This window comes from Bos grunniens, chromosome 16 (assembly GCF_055505025.1).
Source record: "Bos grunniens cultivar Pamir isolate PY7600 chromosome 16, Bosgru_T2T1.0, whole genome shotgun sequence".
NCBI lineage: Eukaryota > Metazoa > Chordata > Mammalia > Artiodactyla > Bovidae > Bos > Bos grunniens.
Genome location: NC_141180.1, coordinates 55,610,843 through 55,635,247, shown reverse-complemented (window position 1 = coordinate 55,635,247; position 24,405 = coordinate 55,610,843).

Here is a 24,405-nt window from a genome sequence, read left to right as displayed (position 1 = left end):
TCCAGTACTTTGGCCATGCGAAGAGTTGACTCATTGGAAAAGACTCTGATGCTGGGAGGGCTTGGGGGAAGGAGGAGAAGGGGACGACAGAGGATGAGATGGCTGGATGGCATCACCAACTCAATGGACGTGAGTCTGGGTGAACTCCAGGAGTTGGTGATGGACAGGGAGGCCTGGTGTGCTGCGATTCATGGGGTTGCAAAGAGTCGGACACGACTGAGTGACTGAACTGAACTGACTGAAAGAAGCATTGAAAGATAAGTATGTCCATTAGTCTCATCAAATTAGAGTCTATATTAAAATCACCATCAACATTATGAATGGCAGTGAAGCTCCATATAGGGTTAAAGAAGCAGTACATCTCCATGAGGTGAAGTCTCATTTTGTTCTACCATCTTTCTCCAAAAACAGCCTTAGGAATGGAACATAGGGTGATATAAGTAGATATAAGAACACACAAATCACTTAGTCACTTTCCCATAATGGACACTAACCTGAGCAGGTGAGATGGTCCAAGCAGGGCTGAAGTGAAGATGGCTCAGCTGTAGCCATTTGCCCTATGAAGTGTGTTGGCAAGACCTTTATACAGTCTTCTGTATCAACATGTACCTCCTATAAATTAGGTCTTTGGGATTACCATATATACACACTGCTGCTGCTGCTGCTAAGTCGCTTCAGTCGTGTCCGACTCTGTGCGACCCCATAGACGGCAGCCCACCAGGCTCCCCATCCCTGGGATTCTCCAGGCAAGAACACTGGAGTGGGTTGCCATTTCCTTCTCCAATGCATGAAAGTGAAAAGTGAAACTGAAGTCGCTCAGTTGTGTCTGACTCTTAGTGACCCCATGGACTGCAGCCTACCAGGCTTCTTCATCCATGGGATTTTCCAGGCAAAAGTACTGGAGTGGGGTGCCATTGCCTTCTCTGGATATACACACTACTATATGTAAATAGATAAATAATAATGACCTACTGTCTAACAGGGAAGTATACTCAAAACCTTTTAATAACTTAAAATGGAAAAGAACGTGAAAAAGAATATATATACATATGTGTGTATATATATATGTATATGATTCTTGTATACATACATATATATGTATATGGAGAAGGAAATAGCAACCCGCTCTGGTGTTCTTGCCTGGAAAATCCCACGGACAGAGGAGACTGGTGGGCTACATATAGTCCATGGGGTCACAAAGAGTTGGACACAACTTAGCAACTAAACAGCAACAAATATATATATACACACACACACATATGTATATGTATAACTGAATCACTTCTGTACACTTGAAACTAACACAACATAGCAAAATAACTATACTTCAATTAAAAAAAAAACACGTATCTCCTATAGGTAACTGCCTAAGCATGCTATGTAGTGAGGCAGGGAGAGTTTTCATACAAACAGGCTGTTCCATTGTGAGCATCTTATTCTACTGGTCCCAGAAGCTGTGTCGTGGGCTTAAGGTGCTGCTAATCACTAGCCACTAGCCATTCTCCTCTCTGCTCCTCTGCTCAAGCCCTAGAATATGAAAAGTATACATGTTTGGAGTGGCGTTGAGGATGGTGGCAAGTGGAGAGCATATCTGATTGTCTTTTCTGTCATTCTAAGAGCTTTTCTGGGAAAAGAGAAGTCTGCAGACATACACTTGCAATAATGGACTGATATGGGAGAAAAGCGTGTAATGGATTGCCAGGTGCATTGAGCAGGATAGATTTCTTCATAATGCTCACATCCTTCAGGTCTCTGCTTCCCACTCACTTGGTCATTGTGCTCTGTCTTCTTATCACCATCTGACATAAGCATATATTCTCTTAATTACCTGGATCCTCCAGCCAAAACATAAGCCCCATGAAACATTATCCCCAGCACCTACTACCATATCTGGAACATAGTAGGCACTCAATAAATAATTGTTGAGTTAATGAGCAAACCTGTTGTGGCCGTTAATAGTTTTAGCACTAGACTCCTGGAGACAGAGAAGGATTCGACATCAACTTTGGAATATACTAATCTCACTTCACAGATGAGGAAACTGAGACTCAGAGAGGTCTTGGTTTGCTTCAAATCTTGTCAACCCAGAAGATCAGATCAAGGTTCAATGGACCACTGACCAACCTGTCCTCCGTGCACACAGACATTTTTGCTATAAACATGTGACCCATGACAGAGCGGAAGGAACTGGAAGGGAATTTCCTGGGCACTCCTGAGACATGACCCAAATGGAAAAGTGAGTCCTGAGCCCTGAGAAACAGAATAGATGAGAGTGAACAGGATCCAGCCTGTCCCAGTCAAACAGGCTGCACAATGGACATGGCAATGCAATAAAACAGATGACTGTCCAGATGCAGCAGCTGCTGTAGCCATACAAAGTGTAGCCTGGTGAAGATCACAGTAAGTGAGTGTTATATCACAAAAAGGAGGAACAGGAAAGCAAAATAGATGCATGCATGCTAAGTCACTTCAGTCATGTCTGACTCTTTGCAACCCCATGGACCGCAACTTACCAGGCTCCTGTGTCAACGGATTCTCCAGGCAAAAGGAGTGGGTTGCCATGCCCTCCTCCAGGGGGTCTTCCTGACCCAGGGGTTGAAGCTGAGTCTTCTGTGGCTCCTGCATTGTAGGCAGAATCTTTACCACTGAGCCACCAGGGAAGCCCTAAAATAAATGCATATACATTTTTTAAAATTTAGCTTATTCTTTGAATTTTCCCCAACTAGAAGATTATTGTTGTTCAGTCACTAAGTCATGTCCGACTCTCTGTGACTCCATGGACTGCAGCACACCCGGCTCCTCTGTCCTCTACTATCTCCGGAGTTTGCTCAAATTCATGTCCATTGAGTCAGTGATACTATCTAACTGTCTCAGCATGTGCTTCACCTTCTCCTTTTGCCTTCAACTAGAAGGTAGGGAACGTGAAAATAGGGTCCTTTCTCTCTCATTTAATAAATAGTTATTACATATATGAAGAGATGAATGAATGAATTATAAGCATTTCTCATGTGATAGACATAATGCTCAACACAAAGGATGGTTCCTACTCTAGAAGCTCAATATTCCAGAGACTTAAAGTAAGTCCCAAATTACCACACAATGTGTCTCCTATTAGACTAGAACCATGAAAGGATCCCAGAGGAAGCTGGACTTTGGGGAGTTGGGAGGTTTCAAGAAATGTTTTGGGTAGAACAAGATGGCACCCCACTCCAGTATTCTTGCCTGGAAAATCCCATGGACAGAGGAGCCTGGTGGGCTTCAGTCCGTGGGGTTGCTAAGAGTCGGACACGACTGAGCTACTTCACTTTCACTTTTCACTTTCATGCATTGGAGAAAGAAATGGCAACCCACTCCAGTGTTCTTGCCTGGAGAATCCCAGAGACAGGGAGCCTGGTGGGCTGCCGTCTATGGGGTCGCACAGAGTCGGACACGACTGAAGCGACTTAGCAGCAGCAGCAGATGATTAATTGGGTAGTGTAAAAGTAGAAATGAATCAGGAATAGAAGATGAGGAACTAGGAGAATAATCTGTGCTAATGCCCAGAAGCAAGAGAGGTGGGAGAAACCCCAAGAAGCCCCATATCACCTAGAAAAGCACAAGTTTTTAAATTAGACCCAAGTTCAAACTCTGACTCTGCTTTTTATCATCTGAATATTGGAAAAATTACTCAAGCCATCTGACCTTTGGTTGTAAACATCTATAATATAGGGGAAATACAGTCAACATTTCAGATCCTTGCAAGGATTCCATGAAAAGGTTCTTTCTGTAGAGGATCAGGTACATGGTCAATTCTAGGAGCTGCTGTCTGCCATTAAGGTGCAGAGAAAAAAGAGAAGTGGCGCTAGTGATAAAGATTCTGCCTGCCAATGCAGGAGATGTCAGAAACACAGGTTGGATCTCTGGGTTGGGAAGATCCCCTGAAAAAGGAAATTGCAGCCCATTCCCATATTCTTGCCTAGAAAATCCCATGGACAGAGAGCATGGGCTACAGTCCATGGGGTTACAAAGAGTCAGACACGACTGAGGACACATGCAGGATGTATGATCCATTACTCTGTAGGGAATGGGTCAAAGGTGACCGGAAATGACAAGACATGGCCAACTCATCGGTGGCTGCATGTGACACACAAATTCTTACTTTGACTAGGAGATATAAGAAGGAGATTCAGGGTTTTAAGAAATAGAGTGGTATGATCAGATCTATCCTTCACCTGGATCACTGTGAGAATGATTACTAGCATGGATGAGCTTGGGGTGATAAGAGGGCTGGCAGAGGCATCATGGAGTTGTCACCTGCAATAATCCAAACAGTAAATAAATGTCTGGACTAAGGAAGAAGTAATGGAGAGAGAGAAGATGGGATGGCAATAGAGAGTGTAAGAACAAGATTCCTAGAAATAATTATCCATGGCTCCTATGGAAAGAATAAAAGCCCAGAGAGTGCTTGTGAGTGTGGTCTTCAGCCCAGGGCCAAATCTGAATTGTTACCAGCTGGCAACGCAACAAGTACAGAATCAAGAGTAAAAGTTTAAGAAGTTTCATAGTAAGATATTTTTATTGAATTTTATAAAAGTATCAATCTGCAACAGTCTTCATTCTTAGAAGGTTTGCAAACCATTGGTCTACAGTGATGCTATCCAATGGAAATATAATGAAGTCATGTATATAAGTGGAATTCATGTTAATATATTTTATTTGACTCAATACATGGAATCAACATGAAAATGTCAATGATGTTTTTGCATTCTTTTTTTCAAAACCTGATGTATATTTTATAATTATATCTGAATCTGGATTAGCCACATTTTAAGCACTTGATAGCCTGAATGCCCAGTGACTACCCATTAAACAGCCCACATGTAGAATGTCTGTCAGTTACTGGTTTAAGAGATTGAGTAGATGGTCATGCATTAACCACATCTTGGAGAAGGAGTAGTCTTAGGGGAAAATGCTCCTAATTTTATGGCAGAGAGATTTCTCCTAAATGTATATAGCCTCTTGTCCCATGTCTTTAAGCCTCCCCTGAAAAAGTGGAAGAATTTTCTGTGAGTAACTTTGGGGAAACAAACTGGGCATGTCCAGCTCGGCAACTCTATTCTTTTCCTTTAGGAACCAGACTGACCAGAGAAAGAACAGAGCTTTGCTTCTCTCAGGGACCCGCTCCACATAAGGAGGCCTGCCGTGGCCTAGCACCGCCCTGATCCAGAGGATAAACCCTAGTTCTGAGGTTATGCTCTAAGCTCCTTTGACACTCACAATACGCCATGTCCTTCAAATTAGGCTTTATCATTAATAGTAAAGGTAATACTCAGCCTCCAGCTTTGCCTATAGCAGCAGAGGTTGGTTCCAGGGACAGATGTGGATGGAGAGGTTCTCAGCTAAGGGATGGATCTCATGAGGGGATTTGGAGGTGCAGCCAGTGATGGCTTGACCTTGACTTAGACAGTGACTGGACTGAACACACACGTGTGGGCCATTCAGGGCCTCAGAAGATGCTAGCAGGTGACAGAGTCCTTAGTAAGCAAGCACAGCTGAGGCAATGACTCAATCTTAGGGAAAATAGAGCCTTTCCTTATGCTGTCATTACAGGCTTCAGGGAATTACAACACTTGCTGCTTTTAAACTTCAAAAGACTTGAGTTCAGCATGTACTTCAGAGAACTATGAAGGCTTTAGGTTTAAATTATTAATGCCAGGCCTAGCAAGTATACCAGCTGCTCCATTCTGTATCCTTAAAAAGGGAGCGATGGAGTAACTCATTTTGGATTTAGGAGGTTTGCTTCCAAACTCAAGAATGAGCCACTCCCAAATGATCTCACATTGGTTCATGATTATTTGAGGACATATGAGGGAGTCTGTTTCTTACCCTTCAGCAACTGCACAGTTATATTGCCTTAAGACTGTATAACATCTGAAAATAAGAGAATGCAGTTGCTCTGTTAATAGATACATTCCACACTCATATTGCTCAATTCAGGACTGAGTAAGTAGGTCTACACAATTCTGGGGCTCAGTTAGTAGGACCATTTGTCACACAAAATAGTGCCCTCCAAGTTAAAGTCTGTAAGCCATTATGGTAATATTCTGGCTTGCAGCTAACTACTTCATATTTTACATTTTCAACATAAAGATCTAACAAAAATAATAAGTTCCATTTGGGAGATTATCTTTAAATGTCAGGGAGATATTGAGGCATCCTGTAGGCATTTGACTAAGTTGTGTAAAGATATTAAATTGAATTTGGGTAGAGTCAAAGGTGTAGAAGCAACCAGTACAGGTGTAGATGGTGTTTGAAACATAGGTGAACAAGAGGTCATGGAGGAAGCTTTTAAAATGAGAGAGGAAACCAAGAGCTAAACTCTAGAGAACAAAAGCATTTGAGAAATGGACAGAGAAAAGAAAGAAACCAAGGAAGTGCCAGTAGAAAACAAGAGGGTATTATTTCTACTGAGAAAAATGGAAAGAATGTTTGAAGAGGGAGAAAATGGCCAACACTGTGACTGATATTTACAAATGTATTCATTCAACAAATATTTATTAAGTATCTGGTAAGCAAAAGACTATTCTAAGTACTGAAAGTTTAACAGTGAGTAAGACAGATAAAACGCTTCCTCTTGTGAAGTTTGTGATCTAGGGCAAACTCACACAGATCAAGTAAGATGAGGAAGGAATAAGACCATCCGTTGGGTTTGGCCATCAAGTGATCATTAGAGATTTCAGCAAAGGAAGTGCAATGGCATAGAGGAGTAAAAGCAGACAGATGCAGGTTCAGGCAAGTGTAGAAACTGGGAATGCAATAAAACAAGACTGTATGGAGTGGTTATTGAGACTATTTGAAGGGTGGGAGAGGAAAAAGTCAGTCAAGAGAGAAACTGAAGACCCAGGAGAAAAGATGAAAACTTGCAGAAAAAAACTTATGAGCATATGCTTGGGTAAATATAGTCTACGGTGGTACAAATTCTACTCTGAGTAATAGTAGTAAGAAGATTCAGTTTGTCAAACACTCCAAGTGTCTTATTCTATCATAAGTACTCTGCTAGATACAAGAGGATAAGCCTTGATCTTAAGGCTGTCTCAGTCCAGTACATTAACTCTACAAGAATAATTAGCACGATCATTTCTTGTATGGAATGAGATACTGTTCCAAGCACTTACAGGGAATACTGCATTAATTGACCTAGCAAACCATGCAAGAAGGTTGATTATTGTTCCCCCTGTGACAGATGATGCCACAAAGGGACAGGAAGGTGAAGTACCTAGCCTAGGAGACAGGCTGGTAAATGATGGAGCCAGGAATCGAAACAAGATAGTTCAAATTCGGGGCCCAAGATCTTATCAACAGAAGTTAATCTTAATCACTTTTGTTTATCCCCATGTGACATTTACACTGAAATGTCCCTTTTCAGGTTTTAGCTGGTTACTTGTCAACATCTATGAGCCTCAGAGTCAAGCCTCTGGTGTATCAGCGGAAGGTGAGTTCAAATGGATGTTTGTCTTTAGCAGAGCAGAGTGACAAACAAATCAACTGCTTGGAGAAGATTAACACATGGCCTGCTGTGGATTACTGTTTGGCCTGAAAGGCCAGTGCCTGGCAAGCTCCTCTCTGCTTTCAGAAACTTTGACAGTCATGGGAGGTTTTAGTTATTCATTAGGAGAGGAAGACTCTGAAGATCTTCCAAACATCATCTGTGACTCTACCTGACTCAACCAGGATGAAATCAGATTAACAGACAGAAAGGGGCTCTAAACCACAGGAAACATATGGAAAAGGACAAAGGGAGTAGAAGGTTTTAAGGGTGTTTTATTCACCAGGAATCATCAAGTATAAGAAGAAAGTGTGGGAAATAAAGTCCTAGAGGACACAAAAAATTACAAGAAGTCAAGAAACATACCAAATGCCTAGATGGACAAGTTGAAAAGCAATAATGTATTCCATTAAGACAATGCCAATAAATCACACTAGCACTTTTTTTTGAAAATTGAAAACACACTGCTAATAACCAAAAATGAAAGCATTTTAAAAGAAAATAATAGTGAGAGAGAAAGACACACTTGTCCTTCTAGGTAAGAAGTTATGCTATACTAAAGCTATAATAATTAATGTATTGTGATTCTAGGTCATAGCTAGACCTACAGATCAATGGAACAGAATACAGTCCTGAGAAAGATACAAGGAAGCAGAAAAATTTAGCTGATTATTAGGCTGTTATTTCAGATCAGCAGAGAAATGAAAATATTTCTAAAAAATAGCATTGGGACAACTGGCTAACAGTTTGAATAAAATTTAACTTGGATTCTTAGTGTGTGTCTTATTCCAAAATAAATTCAGGATGGATTAAATATTGAAATATAAAGCAAACATGTAAGAACACCAGGCGAACATCCAGGTGGATATTTTTATCATCCTTATATGAAGGATCTTCTAATTATGACATCAAAGTGAGAAACCATAAGGATACATTTGAACCCATAAGAATTCAAAACACGTATATGGTAAAACTCACTGTCTCCAAGATTAAAAGAGAGGAAAAAAAATAACATATGGCATCCCAGGATGCTGAGAAAAATAAGATGTTCAGGCTTCTATGATACAAAGTGTGGTTTCAAGACTCACGCAAGAAATATTCCTGAGGATCCTCTGGGTCAGGGGCTCTTCCCGGGGCCAAGGACACAGCTAAGAAGTGAGACTGGCTTCTTGCTCTCACCGAACTTGGTAGCCAGTGATGACTTGGTAGCCAGTGATGAATGAGTGGGAGACAGAAAAACAACAACAACAAAAACTTTTAACGTCCTGCAGAGATGAGTACTATGAGGGGGAAAAAGCAGAGCGTTGCCTGGGGTCGGGGTGAGGAGCAAAGGGTCGGGGAAGATCCTGCTGAGGAGGTGATAGTTAGCCTGAAGGGCTGGAGAACACAGAACAGCACAGCACAGATCGGGCAACAGAAGGCAAATCCATTCAGAACAGTAAAATGGAAATTCCAGTATCCAGGAGGTATCATATAAAGAATTACAGGGTTCTTACACCAAATCAAACATCTGTTTACTATTCTCAGCCCAGTTAGCTCCTTTTCCCACTTCTTTTAAAATGAATGCTTTGCCAGCCTAACCCCGTTGAAGGCCAGTTTTATGCACATTTTCTATTTCAGAATCTGAGCTCCTTTTGAAATCACAATGCTTTATAAGCAAGTTTTTGCTGTTCTTGATTAGCCACTCAGTTGTGTCTGACTCTGTTGCGACCTCATGGACTGTGTGTAACCTGCCAGGCTCCTCAGTCCATAGCATTTCTCAGGCAAGGATACTGGAGGGGGTTGCCATTTCCTTCTCTGAGCCCACATTTCCTGCATTGGCAGGCAAATTCTTTACCCCTGTGCCACCAGAGAAGCCCTTATAAGCAGGCTTTATTTTAATAGAAATTTAAGTTTTCATGAACATATGAAAATTAACCAGAAACTGAGATTTTTTTTTTTTACTTTTCTAGACTAACCAAGAAAAAAGCATGTGTCTCAGAAAGGGCTGACATGTGACTAGGGAGAAGATGGACAGAGAAATAGAAATGAGTATCTGTGTCTGTGTGCACGCATGGGTGTGCTGGGGTGCAGAGATGTGTAGAGACCCATAAAACATGACCTGGATGACAGGTACGTACATGAAGGAGCACAGAACATACCTCTTCCAAAGTTTCCAGAACCCACAAATAAGCATTACTCCAGAGTGTGACCCCTATTCAACTACCCATGCATGGGAGCTCAAATATTTGTTTTGCTCAAAAAGTAAAAAAAAAAGAAGAAGAAGACCATTTTGCTCAATCATGTTTTATTTATATGAAATGATGATATCATGGTAAAGCTATTTTATTGTTATAGAACTTTAGGTTATATAAAGAAAATTGAGTTTCAGGGGAAAAGCATACTTTAATTTTAAAATCTTCAAATTTTATTAAGTGAAACACTGGTTTTGGAAGTCAATCTTTTTTCATAATATATATAAACCTTCTTTTCAAAAGAGCCCTTCTGTTTTACCCTATCTCACTTGTCCAGCAAACATTTACTAAGTATCTACCTCATGCCAGCCAAGCCTGACCCAGTTCAGTTCAGTTCAGTTCAGTTCAGTCGCTCAGTCGTGTCCCACTATTTGCGACCCCATGAATCACAGCACACCAGGTCTCCCTGTCCGTCACCAACTCCCAGAGTTCACTCAGACTCATGTCCATCGAGTCAGTGATGCCATCCAACTATCTCATCCTCTGTCGTCCCCTTCTCCTCCTGCCCCCAATCCCTCCCAGCATCAGGGTCTTTTCCAATGAGTCAACTCTTTGCATGATGCCATCCAACCGTCTCATCCTCTTTTGTCCCCTTCTCCTCCTGCCCTCAATCTTTCCCAGCATTAGGGTCTTTTCTAATGAGTCAGCTCTTCGCATGATGTGGCCAAAGTCTTGGAGTTTCAGCTTCAACATCAGTCCTTCCAATGAACACCAGGACTGATATCCTTTAGGATGGACTGATTGGATCTCCTTGCAGTCCAAGGGACTCTCAAGAGTCTTCTCCAACACCACAGTTCAAAAGCATCAATTCTTCAGTGCTCAGCTGTCTTTATAGTCCAACTCTCATATCCATACATGACTACTGGAAAAACCATATCCTTGATTAGATGGATTATTGTCAACAAAGTAATGCCTCTGCTTTTGAATATGCTGTCTAGGTTGGTCATAACTTTCCTCCCAAGGAGTAAGCATCTTTTAATTTCATGGCTGCAATCACAATCTGCAGTGATTTTGGAGCCCAAAAAATAAAGTCAGCCACTGTTTCCACTGTTTCCCCATCTATTTGCCACAAAGTGATGGGACTGGATGCCAGGATCTTAGTTTTCTGAACGTTGAGTTTTAAGCCAACTTTTTTACTCTCCTCTTTCACTTTCATCAAAAGGCTCTTTAATTCTTCACTTTCTGCCATAAGAGTGGTGTCATCTGCATATCTGAGGTTTTTGATATTTCTCCCAGCAATCTTGATTCCAGCTTCTGCTTCTTCCAGCCCAGCGTTTCTCCCTGACCCAGTTAATGGCACTGAGTTCCTGAATCCTTGGGGTCCATCAACATTGAGGAACATACAAATGGCAAGTATTATTATTGCCATGATGGACACTCTCCAGCACACAGGCAGGACACAGAGAATTCATGAATCCTACCCTGTCTCTCATGGGATCTTTACCACTCTTTTCTTCTCAAAGAGCAGAATTAAAGGAATCTTCAGTTAAACCTGACTGCCATGACTTTGCTGATTCCAGCTTAAGAGAGTTAAAATGCAGGATTGGTGCTAATAATTAGACCACATTAAGGAGTCTGAACTCATAGGGCCTGATGTCTAATCCAATAAACTCATAAGCTTCAAAGTAAAAGAATCAAACCTATTAAATAACCCATCCTGCATGAAACAAGTGAGAAAAGGGGGAAAGATAAATGCTTTGTTATAAGATCACAAACACATACACACTCACAAACAGAATGGCAGACATACATAGCTTCCTAAACAGACACACTCACACTGTTAGTCACACACTCAAAAGTTCAACTGATTGGATGAGGCGCACCCACATTAGGAAGAGCAACCTGCTTTACTTTACAGATACAAAAGTTAACCTCACCTGTAACACCCTCACAGACACACCCCAAATATTGTTTGACTAAATGTCTGAGCATCCCATGGCTCAGTCAGTTTGACACATAAAATTAACCATCACATTCATATTTTATACCAGGCATTGAGCACATTCCTTGGCATATAATTTGTACTAGGCTTATTCTTATGAAATGAAGACCTTTCAAAAAAAATTCAAATGTTCTCAGCTCTCAGATTGTAGCCATGCTCCAAAAGCAGGAAACAGAGAAGAAGATGAGGAATAGCTAAGGACCTAAAGATAAACTACAAAAACTACAAAACAAGGAGAAACCAAGACTCAAGAGTTACTAGTTATGTTCCTTCAGAGAGAACACACACACACATACACATATACACAGACACATACACACACATACACACATATGTGTATACATAAATACAAACACACACATATCCAACCACCAAACCAAAGCAGAGAAAAAATTGTTGCTGTTGTTGTTTAGTTGCTAAGTCAGGTCTGACTTTTGTGACCCCATGGACTGCAGCCTGCCAGGCTCCTCTGTCCATGGGATTTCCCAGGCAAGAATACTGGAGTGGGGTGCCATTGCCTTTTCCAGGAGATCTTCCTGGCCCAAGGATCAAACCGATATACTCCTGCACTGGCAGGTGAATTCTTTACCACCGAGCCACCAGGGAAGCCCCAGAGAAAAAAGGCTTCTAGCTGAGAAGGCAATGGCACCCCACTCCAGTACTCTTGGCTGGAAAATCCCATGGATGGAGGAGCCTGGTGGGCTGCCGTCTATGGGGTCGCATAAAGTCGGACACGACTGAAGTGACTTAGCATAGCATAGCAACCCTTTCTTTTTTTTTAACTTTTTGTTTTGTATTTGAATATAACCGATTTACAATGTTGTGATAGTTTCAGGAGGATGGCAAAGGGACTCATCCATACATATACATGTATCCTTGTTATTTAGTGGCTAAGTCAAGTCCAACTCTTTGCAACCTCAGGGACTGCAGCAGTGCCAGACTTCCCTGTCCTGCACTATCTCCCAGAGTTTGCTCAAACTCATGTCCATTGAGTCAGTGATGCAATCTAACCATCTCTTCCTCTGTTGCCCCCTTCTTCTTTTGCCTTCAACCTTTCTCAGCATCAGGGTCTTTTCCAGTGAGTTGGCTCTTCACATCAGGTGGCCAAAGTATTGGAGCTTCAGCTTCAGCAAGTCCTTCCAATGAATATTCAAGGTTGATTTCCCTTAAAATACAAGTATCCATTTTCCCCCAAACTCCCCCTCATCCAGGCTGCCACATAACACTGAGCAGAGTTGCTTGTGCTGTACAGTGTGTGGGGGGGTGTGTTAGTCGCTTAGTTGTGTCCAACTCTTTGCAACCACATGGACTACAGCCCGCCAGGCTCCTCTGTCCATGGAATTCTCCAGGCAAGAATACTGGAGTGGGTTGCCATTCCTTTCTCCAGGAGATCTTCCCAACCCAGGGATCAAACTCTGACCTCCTAAATTGCAGGCAGATTCTTTACCCTCTGAGCTACCAGAGAAACCCTGTACAGTAGATCCTTGTTAAATCCTTCATTTTAAAAACAAAGAAACTGCAGCCCAGAGAGACGGTGTTTTGTCCAAAGCCACACAGCAAATGAATGACTGTTCTAGGACCCACACTCAGGACTCCAGAATATTAGTGCAACACCAGGGTGATACATTTTGGCCACTGTATTATCCTGCCGGCAGTCCTGGGTGCCCCAAACATTCTAAAATTCCTGCTTACTCCTACCAAGTCCTTTGTGATGAGAAGCTGATAGCAGGACAGTGGAACTCTTAATGTCCTTCCAAATAGCAGAGCCAGCACTCCAGGGAGAAATGGTTTTTTTGTGGTACTGAATGTACAGATTTTGAGAAGGAAGACAAAATGAATGGGAGGCAGATCCATGAGCTAATTGCTTTGAGATCATTATAATCAATATCAGTTGTCCCAGGTCAAGGCTGCCTTTGCCTTGTCAGGCTGCTGACATTTTGTGCTCCATCAACTGGCTTCTCGCTTCAAAGTGATAACATTATTGATTTTCATCCTGTCCCATGAAGGCCACCCTCTCACCTCCGATGGATAGATGGTGCCGGTGCTTGTGGTTTGCTCATCCTCAGGCTCCTTAGTGGAAAAGGCTTTAGGAGAAAGAACATTATCTTTGCAGTTTCACACCCTCAGGTTCTGTCCACAGCCTGAAGAAATATACTTTCCCACAAACAATACTGCCTGATTTTCCTAAATGCCCTTTCTCATCCTTCTCCATATGTAAACTTTTTTTTTTAACCCAAATGAAACTTTCCCTCTTCCTCTCTGTGCTCTGATAATGCTGGGCTTCAAATATGCACCAAAGGTGAGTTGCTTGCCCAGCTCTCTCCCCTGAGTAGACATTGGGAAGATTATGGGTTTGGGGGTCAGAGAGAGCTGGGTTCAAACAATGGCTTAAACATTTTCCAATGCTATGACCTTGGATAGGTTGTCTAACTCCTCTCCAGGCCTTCATCACCCCATCTTTGAGAAGGTAGATGGTAACACCTGTCTCATCAATTTGTTGAGCTCTTTAAATGAGATCTTTAAATGAGAAGCACTGAGTTGGTGCCCATTAAGCCTATGCATCTCATCCTTTTCCTTCTCTCCTGCCCTTTCATTTATTTATTTGGCTAGATCTGGCCTTAGTTGTGGCACACAGGATCCAGGCATGTGGGACTGAACTTACATCCCCTGCACTGGAAGGTGGATTCTCAACCACGGCACTGCCAGGGAAGTCCCCCTCCTGCTCTTTCCTGCACCCCCCACTCCACCACTGGACAGGGCCACGCCTCCCTCTTCTGTGAGTTTCCCTCGCACTACATATGGCATGGGGGAGGCATGATGAAAATTTGTGGCGTTGAGAACAGCGAGGAGGATAAACTTTTGTAGATGATGAAACTGCCTTGTGGCGAGAATCCGTGATGCTGATGATATAAACCAGTCCACCAGGCTCCACATTTGACACACGCTTTAATCTCTCTAAGTCTTGGTGCTTCATGTTAGTTGCAAAACAATCTGAACGCAACAACCATGCATACTCGGTGTGGCAGTTGCTGCATAATTTCTTTAGCTAACAAGTTCCAGTCTCCCTTTGGTGCTAAACAGAGCTGTCCACCACTCTCTGCACCAGCGCCACCTCCCTCCCCCTGCAGCTGTAGTCCTCAGTCTTCCCACCGCACAGCCCTTCCTAGTTACCAAGAACGATGCTCTGAGACAGGAAGGGCTGAAATAATCACAGTTCCCCTCCCAGCAAGTGACCGTGGACCTGGGACCCAGGGCTTCAGAGCTCTCATTCTGGGCTTCTAGCTGCAGTTTAACTTCTTTACAAACAGCACTTCTTAAAGCAACATGCTCCAATTTTAGAGATTAACTCTTTCTTCAAAACTCTTGCTCTGCACCTCAGCCCAGTGGCCAGGCCTTGCTACCCAAGGCCAGGTCCAGATGCTGCCAGCCCCTGGGTCTGAATTTCTCAGTGTCTCCCACCTGCATTCTTATTATTAGCTCTGCTCACCTACCGGTCTTCCTGGTTCTGTGCCATCTGGCAGCACCAGCTGCCAGTCACTTTGACATAAACTCCTTGAAAAGGGGGTTTGTCTCAACAGACTCTTCACCTTTGCTGTCGGCCAGCCCCGCACCTGAGTTCCCACCCAGCTCTCAGCCCTCTCCACCTAGCTGTCTGCTGGCCAGTCCATTGCAATGATTTCTTTCCCCAAATACTATTATCACCAAGCAGGACCCTATAGGGCCTTCCAGAGCAGACCCTTCCCCCATAACCTCTGCCTTAGCTCCTCTCTGAAGTACCCAGACAATATCTAATGCACATTTCCTGAGTTGTTTTACAGATGCTAAAACCCCTACCAAATGGAAGATGTTAATTCTTTGCTGACCGTGAGCACACAGGTCCCAGCCTAAGGACTGATAGTGTTAATACCTGTGATACCACCCTGTTACCACCCCATCAACCAATCCGAGAATTGTGCACAAACCAATCATATACTCTGCAAACTTCCCCTCTCTTAACTGGCCGTTAAAAAAAAAAAAAAAAAATGCCTTTCTGGGGATTTCCCTGGTGGTCCAGTGATTAAGAATCTGCCTTCCAATGGAGAGGATACGAGTTTAATCCCTGGTTGGGAAACTAAAATCCCACATGCCTCAGGGCAACTAAGCTGGTGTGCTGCAACTGCTGAGCCCAGGCACTCCGGAGCCAGTGCCCTGCCACAAAGGAAGCCTCTGTACCACCACAATGAAGACCTAGAGCAACCAAAAAAAAAAAAAAACACTTTGCTGAAACCCAGGAGAATTTGGGCTTTTTCAGCACTAACTATCGTGGATTCCTTGCGTGGTACCCTGCAATAAATACTGCACTTCCCTTCATCACAGTAGAGTGGGCTTTACTGAGCATGGGGACAGGATGACATTCTACAGGCACTTAGTTGCTTTTGTAGGAGAATCAAATTTGTCATCCCAAGACATCTCTTTGGCAAAGGATTATTTCGAGCTGAGAACAAGCAAGGCCCGTAAGACTCAGGAAGAAAACTCAACCTTCCTCCTAACTGCCTAAAGAATGTAAATAGAGGACATGTTCCAGGGAGGAGCCATCACCAGAGAAGACTGGTTTGAAATAGGTGTGTCTCCAGGGAGGAACCTAGAAAAGTCTGCTAAAATTCCTCTCTCTTTCCATTGTCTCTGCAAATGTGTTTACCAAACATTTGCCTTTCCCTCTCCACATGAGCTTCCTTCCTGCCCTCTGAAGTTCTGAACCACTACCTTCAACATCCTCTTATTATCTTCAGCTAAAGATGACGGTATCTGAAAGTGAAGATTTAGCCCTTTTTGGCGAGTCACTAGGTTTTCTTGGGTTTCTCCCATGTATACATGTTATTAAATTTATGCTTTATTTCCTTCTGTGAATCTGTCTCATGTCAACTTAACTCTTAGATCAGTGAGAAGAGACTAGAAGGGTAGGGGAAACTGTCTTGTTCCCCAACACTTTGCGCTATTATCAAAGGCATCCACATGTTCTGAATTCCTCCTCAGATGCATGTCAGTGACAGAGGCTCTGTTTTCTTGACTACATCCCTATGTTACCTAAAAGAGCTTCCCAGGTGGCTCGGATGGTAAAGAGTCCACCTTCAGTGTGGGAGGCTTGGGTTCCGGAAGATCCCCTGGAGAAGGGAATGGCAACCCACTCCAGTATTCTTGCCTGGAGAATTCCATGGACAGAAGAGCCTGGCAGGCTACAGTTCATGGTGTCAGAAAGAGTCAGACAACTAAAGCAACGGAGCACACACGCAGATGTTACCTGACAGAGTATCTCTTGTAACAGCCAGCAATATTGGAAATAGCACTAAAAATGTGGCAAAGTTATACACTATGAAAAGTAGTCAACATGCTTTCAGCCACTTAGCTCAGCACCTGGCAAGCATTATCTCATTTGCTCCTCAACAAGCTAGCAAAACTGATAATATCACTAAACTCATTTCAGAGTTGAGGAAACTAAGAGAAAATAAATGATGGCTCCCAAATAGCAAAACGATTAGGAGGGATTTTGAAACCAGATCTGCCCGATGTAAAAATCCATACCCAACCAATGTGTGCACTGCACTCCATCAGTGTGGTCATCTTAGAAAGCATTTATTGGGATGAACATGTAGTGTGGTCTTATTCCAGCATTAAGAATTGCAGACTTTGAGTATCTAAAGTAATAACACTGTTCTTGAGATTTTCTAGCACCTTATACCTTCCAGGGCACTCCTAGTCATTTGTCCTTTTAGGTGATGGCTCCATTGGTCATTAGTGTATCTACTCATCTCCCTCTGTCCTGAATTTCTTTATTATTTAACCATTAATTTGGTGTTAATTACTCTTTTCCACGTGTCAATTCTTTGGCTTCTGTTCTGTTTTGTTGTTTAACCTTTTCTATTTTGGATCCCTTGCTTCCTACATCATTTAGAACAGTACCTGATCCGTAGTAGGTACACAATATTATTTGCACACAGTAACCACTCAATAAATTTTCATATATTCTACCTCACTAAATACCCTATTATTTTCCATACAGGAGAGTATTTGCTGAATAAATTCATTTTTTAAAATGACAAACCTGAGACTTACTCAGCCAGAAGAAATGTGTGAGCTTCGACAACACAGCTGTTTGGTGACCTCATAAGAACTTAAGCATGGCATCTTGACTCCTGGCCCATTGCCTCTTTCCTTCCTTTGTTCTACTCTTTAGTATGTTGTGAAGAGTGGAAGAGTGATTTGACTGGAAGTGATGAAGAAGGCTGAGCGCCGAAGAATGGATGCCTTTGAACTGTGGTGTTGGAGAAGACTCTTGAGAGTCCCTTGGACTGCAAGGAGATCCAACCAGTCCATTCTGAAGGAGATCAGCCCTGGGATTTCTTTGGAAGGAATGATGCTAAAGCTGAAACTCCAGAACTTTGGCCACCTCATGCGAAGAGTTAACTCATTGGAAAAGACTCTGATGCTGGGAGGGATTGGGGGCAGGAGGAGAAGGGGATGACTGAGGATGAGATGGCTGGATGGCATCACCGACTCGATGGACATGTGTCTGAGTGAACTCCAGGAGTTGGTGATGGACAGGGAGGCCTGGTGTGCTTCGATTCATGAGGACGCAAAGAGTCGGACACAACTGAGCGACTGAACTGAACTTAACTGACATCTTTAATGGGGCTTCCCAGGTGGCAAGAGAATCTGCCTACAAGGCAAGAGACACAGCAGATGTGGTCTCAATCTCTGAGTCAGGAATATCCTCTGGAGTAGGGTATGGCAACCCATTCCGATATTCTTGCCTGGAGAATACCATGGACAGAGGAGCCTGGTGGGCTCCAGGCCATGGGGTCGCAAAGAGTTGGACACAATTGAAGTGACTGAGCATGCACACATATACATCTTTAATATGTCTTGAAATGAAATCACAAATTCCAGGAACAAAAGCACAGGACAAGAATCCAAGAAGGCCATGCTCTGTGCTCCTGGATTTGCCTCCTAAGGTGACTAGCAGGACAATTTTTAGCATAAAAGTGGTCTGAGAGCTTGTCCCCGGAGACTGATAGGAACAAGGTTGAAGTGATTGTTTTGCAGCCTGAGTTGGAGGGAGGGGAGAAGTTGACAGGAGCCAGAACAGGTGGAGGAAGCACTAAAAATGAGCAGAAAATGAGCTAAATTACAGTGGCGACTTCCCTGGTGGCTCAGACAGTAAAGCATCTGCCTACAATGTGGGAGACCCGGGTTCAGTCCCTGTGTTGGGAAGATCTCCTGGAGAAGGAACTGACCACCCATCCCAGTATTCTTGACTGGAAAATCCCATGGACAGAGGAGCCTGGTAGGCTACAATCCATGGAGTCGCAAAGAGTTGACACAACTGAGCAACTTCACTTTTTGCTTCTTTCACTTTCAAGATAAGCAAGACCATATGGATATAGAATTGTTCTAGAAACTTAAGGGGCTTCCCTGATAGCTCAGTTGGTAAGGAATCTGCCTGCAATGCAGGAGACCCCAGTTCAATTAGGGAAGATCTGCTGGAGAATGGATAGGCTTCCCACTCCAGTATTTCTGGGTTTTAAGAGATGTATGAGTTTACTGACAAGGAGTTCATCCTCAGAAGGGAGCTCTGTGGTACAGGCACGCTGCTTCTACCTTAGCCATTTTTTTAAAGTCTAACAATCCATGAACACAGAGCAAAGGTTTTCCTATCTTAGATAGGTCAAGAGATACAACAAGAGTTTGGAAGTATAGCAGAGGAAAAGTAATCTCTACTCTTCTAAGTTCCTGACTGAGACTACCTGTAATAAAAGATAGATTAACAAGAGAAAAACCAACCGAAATTAAACCTCAATAACTCCCTCTATGTTCCAGGTTACCACTTTAAATGGGCTTCCCTGGTGGCTCAGACAGTGGAGAATCTACCTGCAATGCAGGAGACACAGGTTCGATCCAAGGAGTCAGCAAGGTCCCCTGGAGAAGGGAATGGCAACCCACTCCAGTATTCTTGACTGGAGAATTTTATGGACAGAGGAGCCTGGAAGGCTACAGTTCAGGGGGTCACAAATAGTCAGACATAACTGTGGGACTAATGCACGTAGACACACACACACCACTTTAAATACATCTTCATCTAAACACAAAAGAAAGATGTTAGGATGAAGTTAGGAAAGGGGAGCCTGGTGGGCCGCTGTCTATGGGGTCGCACAGAGTCGGACACAACTGAAGCGACTTAGCAGCAGCAGCAGGAGCAGGCTAATTAGAGGAAGAAACCAGGAGAAGCACAGTTAAAAAAAAAAAAAAAAACATGGTTTGTTTTACATATTTAACTCTGAACCTTCTCTGTTAATGTAAGTTTCTTGTAATTTAGAGTCATCCTTCTCTTCCTGGTACAGGACAGAAGGGAGAATCCCTTACAAATGGAAATCTTCTTTACAGATGTCAATTTCTCTTACAAAACAGCAACTACTCTGTTTTCTGAGCAAGTCCTGGATCTGCAGTTTCTCAAAATAATCCTATGCCAAAGAGACATATTTGGGATGGCATATTCTGCTACCTTTCAAAAACATTTCTGTTATTTAGCCCTAAGGAGTAATAGAACCATCTGGAGAGAGCTAGTATTAATACCTCAAGATGTGTGTGTATGTCTGTGTGTGTGCGTATGTGTGTATGTGTGTGTGTGTGTGTGTGTGTGTGTGTGTAGGGGGTGATAGAAGGCACAAGTAATAGGCAAGGGAGGTGTGGAATCCAACTTGGGTAAATTTATTTTCCCAGGATAAGGCATCAGATAATTAAGTAAAAACATAATTTAAGTGACACCAATGGTGACTATTTTCAGTGGGATCAAACAATATAGTCAAGAATTAAATAGCAGCACAGAGTGACTTTTTAAAATCAGACTTTAAAAGAGTAAACATAATGGAAGCAAAATTAAAGTAAATGAGGTCCATCTAGCTTTCTTTTCTGCATAAAATTGAGGTAATTATGTACAAAGATAGTGTGATAAGCAATTACATAAAAATAGGCAGAAACACCTCTGGACCATTTCTTGCCCTTTAGAACTCTTTCTTGGACTCCCACGACTCTGCACTTCTCTGATCCTAGGCATCTCTCCCTCTTTAACTGTACTTCTGCTGAATCCTTTCTGATTTCCCTAGTCCCTTCGGGACTCACCTGTGGTCCTCCCTGAGCTCAGGCTTCAGCCCTTCCTCCTGCAACAGAGGAAACGTGCATTTTCAAACAGCCTATCTTGTAGAGCCCAGAGCCTGGCATTACCATGGTCCAGCTGGAGGGCCTGTCAAAGTTACTTAACCTCTCTAAATCATACTAGTTTTATCTTTAAAAGTGGGTAAAATAATGTCTACTTTATACTAATAATGATTATATAGAAAGACAGCTTCTAAAGTCCCCTCCACCATGTGGGAACAAAATAAAACCTTCTATTATTTCCTCTAAAACTTTACTGTGCTTAGTCACGTCTGATGCTTTGCCAACCCCAAGGACTGTAGCCCACCAAGCTCCTCTGTCCATGGGATTTCCCAGGCAAGAATACTGGAGTGGGTTGCCATTTCCTTCCCCAGGGGATCTTTCTCCCAGAGAGTGAACCCACGTCTCTTATATCTCCTGCATTGGCAGATAAATTTTTACCACTGATTAACAAGCGGGGGCTGGGCAGGGAGGCGCAGCGCGGGCTGCATCGCTTAGAGTAAGAATCTGGCCTGAATACCCTGAGCACTATCTGAGCGAAATAATTTGGGCTAACAAACCAGACTGTGGGATATCTACTACGCGAAAAGCCAGCCCCAACCTAAGACCGCCAGGCCCGTGCACGGAACAAAGAATTGAACAGAGATAGCCGGCTGCAGACCTTCCCCCTCCGGTGATAGGCAGCCAGAGCCGGAAGGGGGCAATCGCAGCCCCAGAGAGACATTATCTATAAAACTGTAAGCAGGCTTCTTTGCTAACTAAAACTTCTTGGGGGTCTGGACGGTTAACATCTGCCTAAGAAGGTGCGCCGGTTTTGCGCCCAGATAACCGAGTGGCGGGGAGGCGATAAGTCGCAGCATTGGCGCTCGCCAAACACCTCATCACTTGAGCTGCTCGGACCTGGGAAGAGCACAATACTCAGGCCCAACTGAGTCTGCGCCTCTGAGGACTATCCGAGTGCCTGAACCTGAGCGGCTTGGACCTGGGAGGTACATGCAACCCAGGGCCAGCCTTGGATTGTTCCCGGCGGAACAACCTAGAGCCCGAGCAGTGTGGGCAGGGAGGCTACACGCGCAGTGAGCGGGGGCAGACCCAGTGTGGCTGAGGCACTGCGAGCGCACGCCAGTGTTATTTGCTTGCAGCATCCCTCCCTCCCTCCCCACAGCGCGACTGAACAAAGAGAAGAAATACAGTTCCATCCATCAGAACACTGACACAAGCTTCCCTAACCAGGAAACCTTGACAAGCCACCTGTACAAACCCACACACAGTGAGGAATAGCCACAATAAAGAGAACTCCACAAACTGCCAGAATACAGAAAGGACACCCCATACTCAGCAATTTAAACAAGATGAAGAGACAGAGGAATAGCCAGCAGATAAAGGAACAGGATAAATGCCCACCAAACCAAACAAAAGAGGAAGAGATAGGGAATCTACCTGATAAAGAATTCCGAATAATGATAGTGAAATTGATCCAAAATCTAGAAATTAAAATGGAATCACAGATAAATAGCTTGGAGACAAGGATTGAGAAGATGCAAGAAAGGTTTAACAAGGACTTAGAAGAAATAAAAAAGAGTCAATATACAATGAATAATGCAATAAATGAAATTAAAAACACTCTGGAGGCAACAAATAGTAGAATAACAGAGGCAGAAGATAGGATTAGTGAATTAGAAGATAGAATGGTAGAAATAAATGAATCAGAGAGAATAAAAGAAAAACGAATTAAAAGAAATGAGGACAATCTCAGAGACCTCCAGGACAATATTAAACGCTACAACATTCGAATCATAGGGGTTCCAGAAGAAGAAGACAAAAAGAAAGACCATGAGAAAATACTTGAGGAGATAATAGTTGAAAACTTCCCTAAACTGGGGAAGGAAATAATCACCCAAGTCCAAGAAACCCAGAGAATCCCAAACAGGATAAACCCAAGGCGAAACACCCCAAGACACATATTACTCAAATTAACAAAGATCAAACACAAAGAACAAATATTAAAAGCAGCAAGGGAAAAACAACAAATAACACACAAGGGAATTCCCATAAGGATAACAGCTGATCTTTCAATAGAAACTCTTCAAGCCAGGAGGGAATGGCAAGACATACTTAAAATGATGAAAGAAAATAACCTACAGCCCAGATTATTGTACCCAGCAAGGATTTCATTCAAGTATGAAGGAGAAATCAAAAGCTTCTCAGATAAGCAAAAGCTGAGAGAATTCTGCACCACCAAACCAGCTCTACAACAAATACTAAAGGATATTCTCTAGACAGGAAACACAAAAATGGTGTATAAATTCGAACCCCAAACAATAAAGTAAATGGCAACGGGATCATACTTATCAGTAATTACCTTAAACGTAAATGGGTTGAATGCCCCAACCAAAAGACAAAGACTGGCTGAATGGATACAAAAACAAGACCCCTACATATGTTGTCTACAGGAGACCCACCTCAAAACAGGGGACACATACAGACTGAAAGTGAAGGGCTGGAAAAAGATTTTCCATGCAAATAGGGACCAAAAGAAAGCAGGAGTAGCAATACTCGTATCAGATAAAATAGACTTTAAAACAAAGGCTGTGAAAAGAGACAAAGAAGGTCACTACATAATGATCAAAGGATCAATCCAAGAAGAAGATATAACAATTATAAATATATATGCACCCAACACGGGAGCACCGCAGTATGTAAGACAAATGCTAACAAGTATGAAAGGAGAAATTAACAATAACACAATAATAGTGGGAGACTTTAATACCCCACTCACACCTATGGATAGATCAACTAAACAGAAAATTAATAAGGAAACACAAACTTTAAACGATACAATAGACCAGTTAGACCTAATTGATATCTATAGGACATTTCATCCCAAAACAATGAATTTCACCTTTTTCTCAAGCGCACATGGAACCTTCTCCAGGATAGATCACATCCTGGGCCATAAAGCTAGCCTTGGTAAATTCAAAAAAATAGAAATCATTCCAAGCATCTTTTCTGACCACAATGCAGTAAGATTAGATCTCAATTACAGGAGAAAAACTATTAAAAATTCCAACATATGGAGGCTGAACAACACGCTGCTGAATAACAAACAAATCACAGAAGAAATCAAAAAAGAAATCAAAATTTGCATAGAAACGAATGAAAATGAAAACACAACAACCCAAAACCTGTGGGACACTGTAAAAGCAGTCCTAAGGGGAAAGTTCATAGCAATACAGGCATACCTAAAGAAACAAGAAAAAAGTCAAATAAATAACCTAACTCTACACCTCAAACAACTAGAAAAGGAAGAAATGAAGAACCCCAGGGTTAGTAGAAGGAAAGAAATCTTAAAAATTAGAGCAGAAATAAATGCAAAAGAAACAAAAGAGACCATAGCAAAAATCAACAAAGCCAAAAGCTGGTTCTTTGAAAGGATAAATAAAATTGACAAACCATTAGCCAGACTCATCAAGAAACAAAGGGAGAAAAATCAAATCAATAAAATTAGAAATGACAGT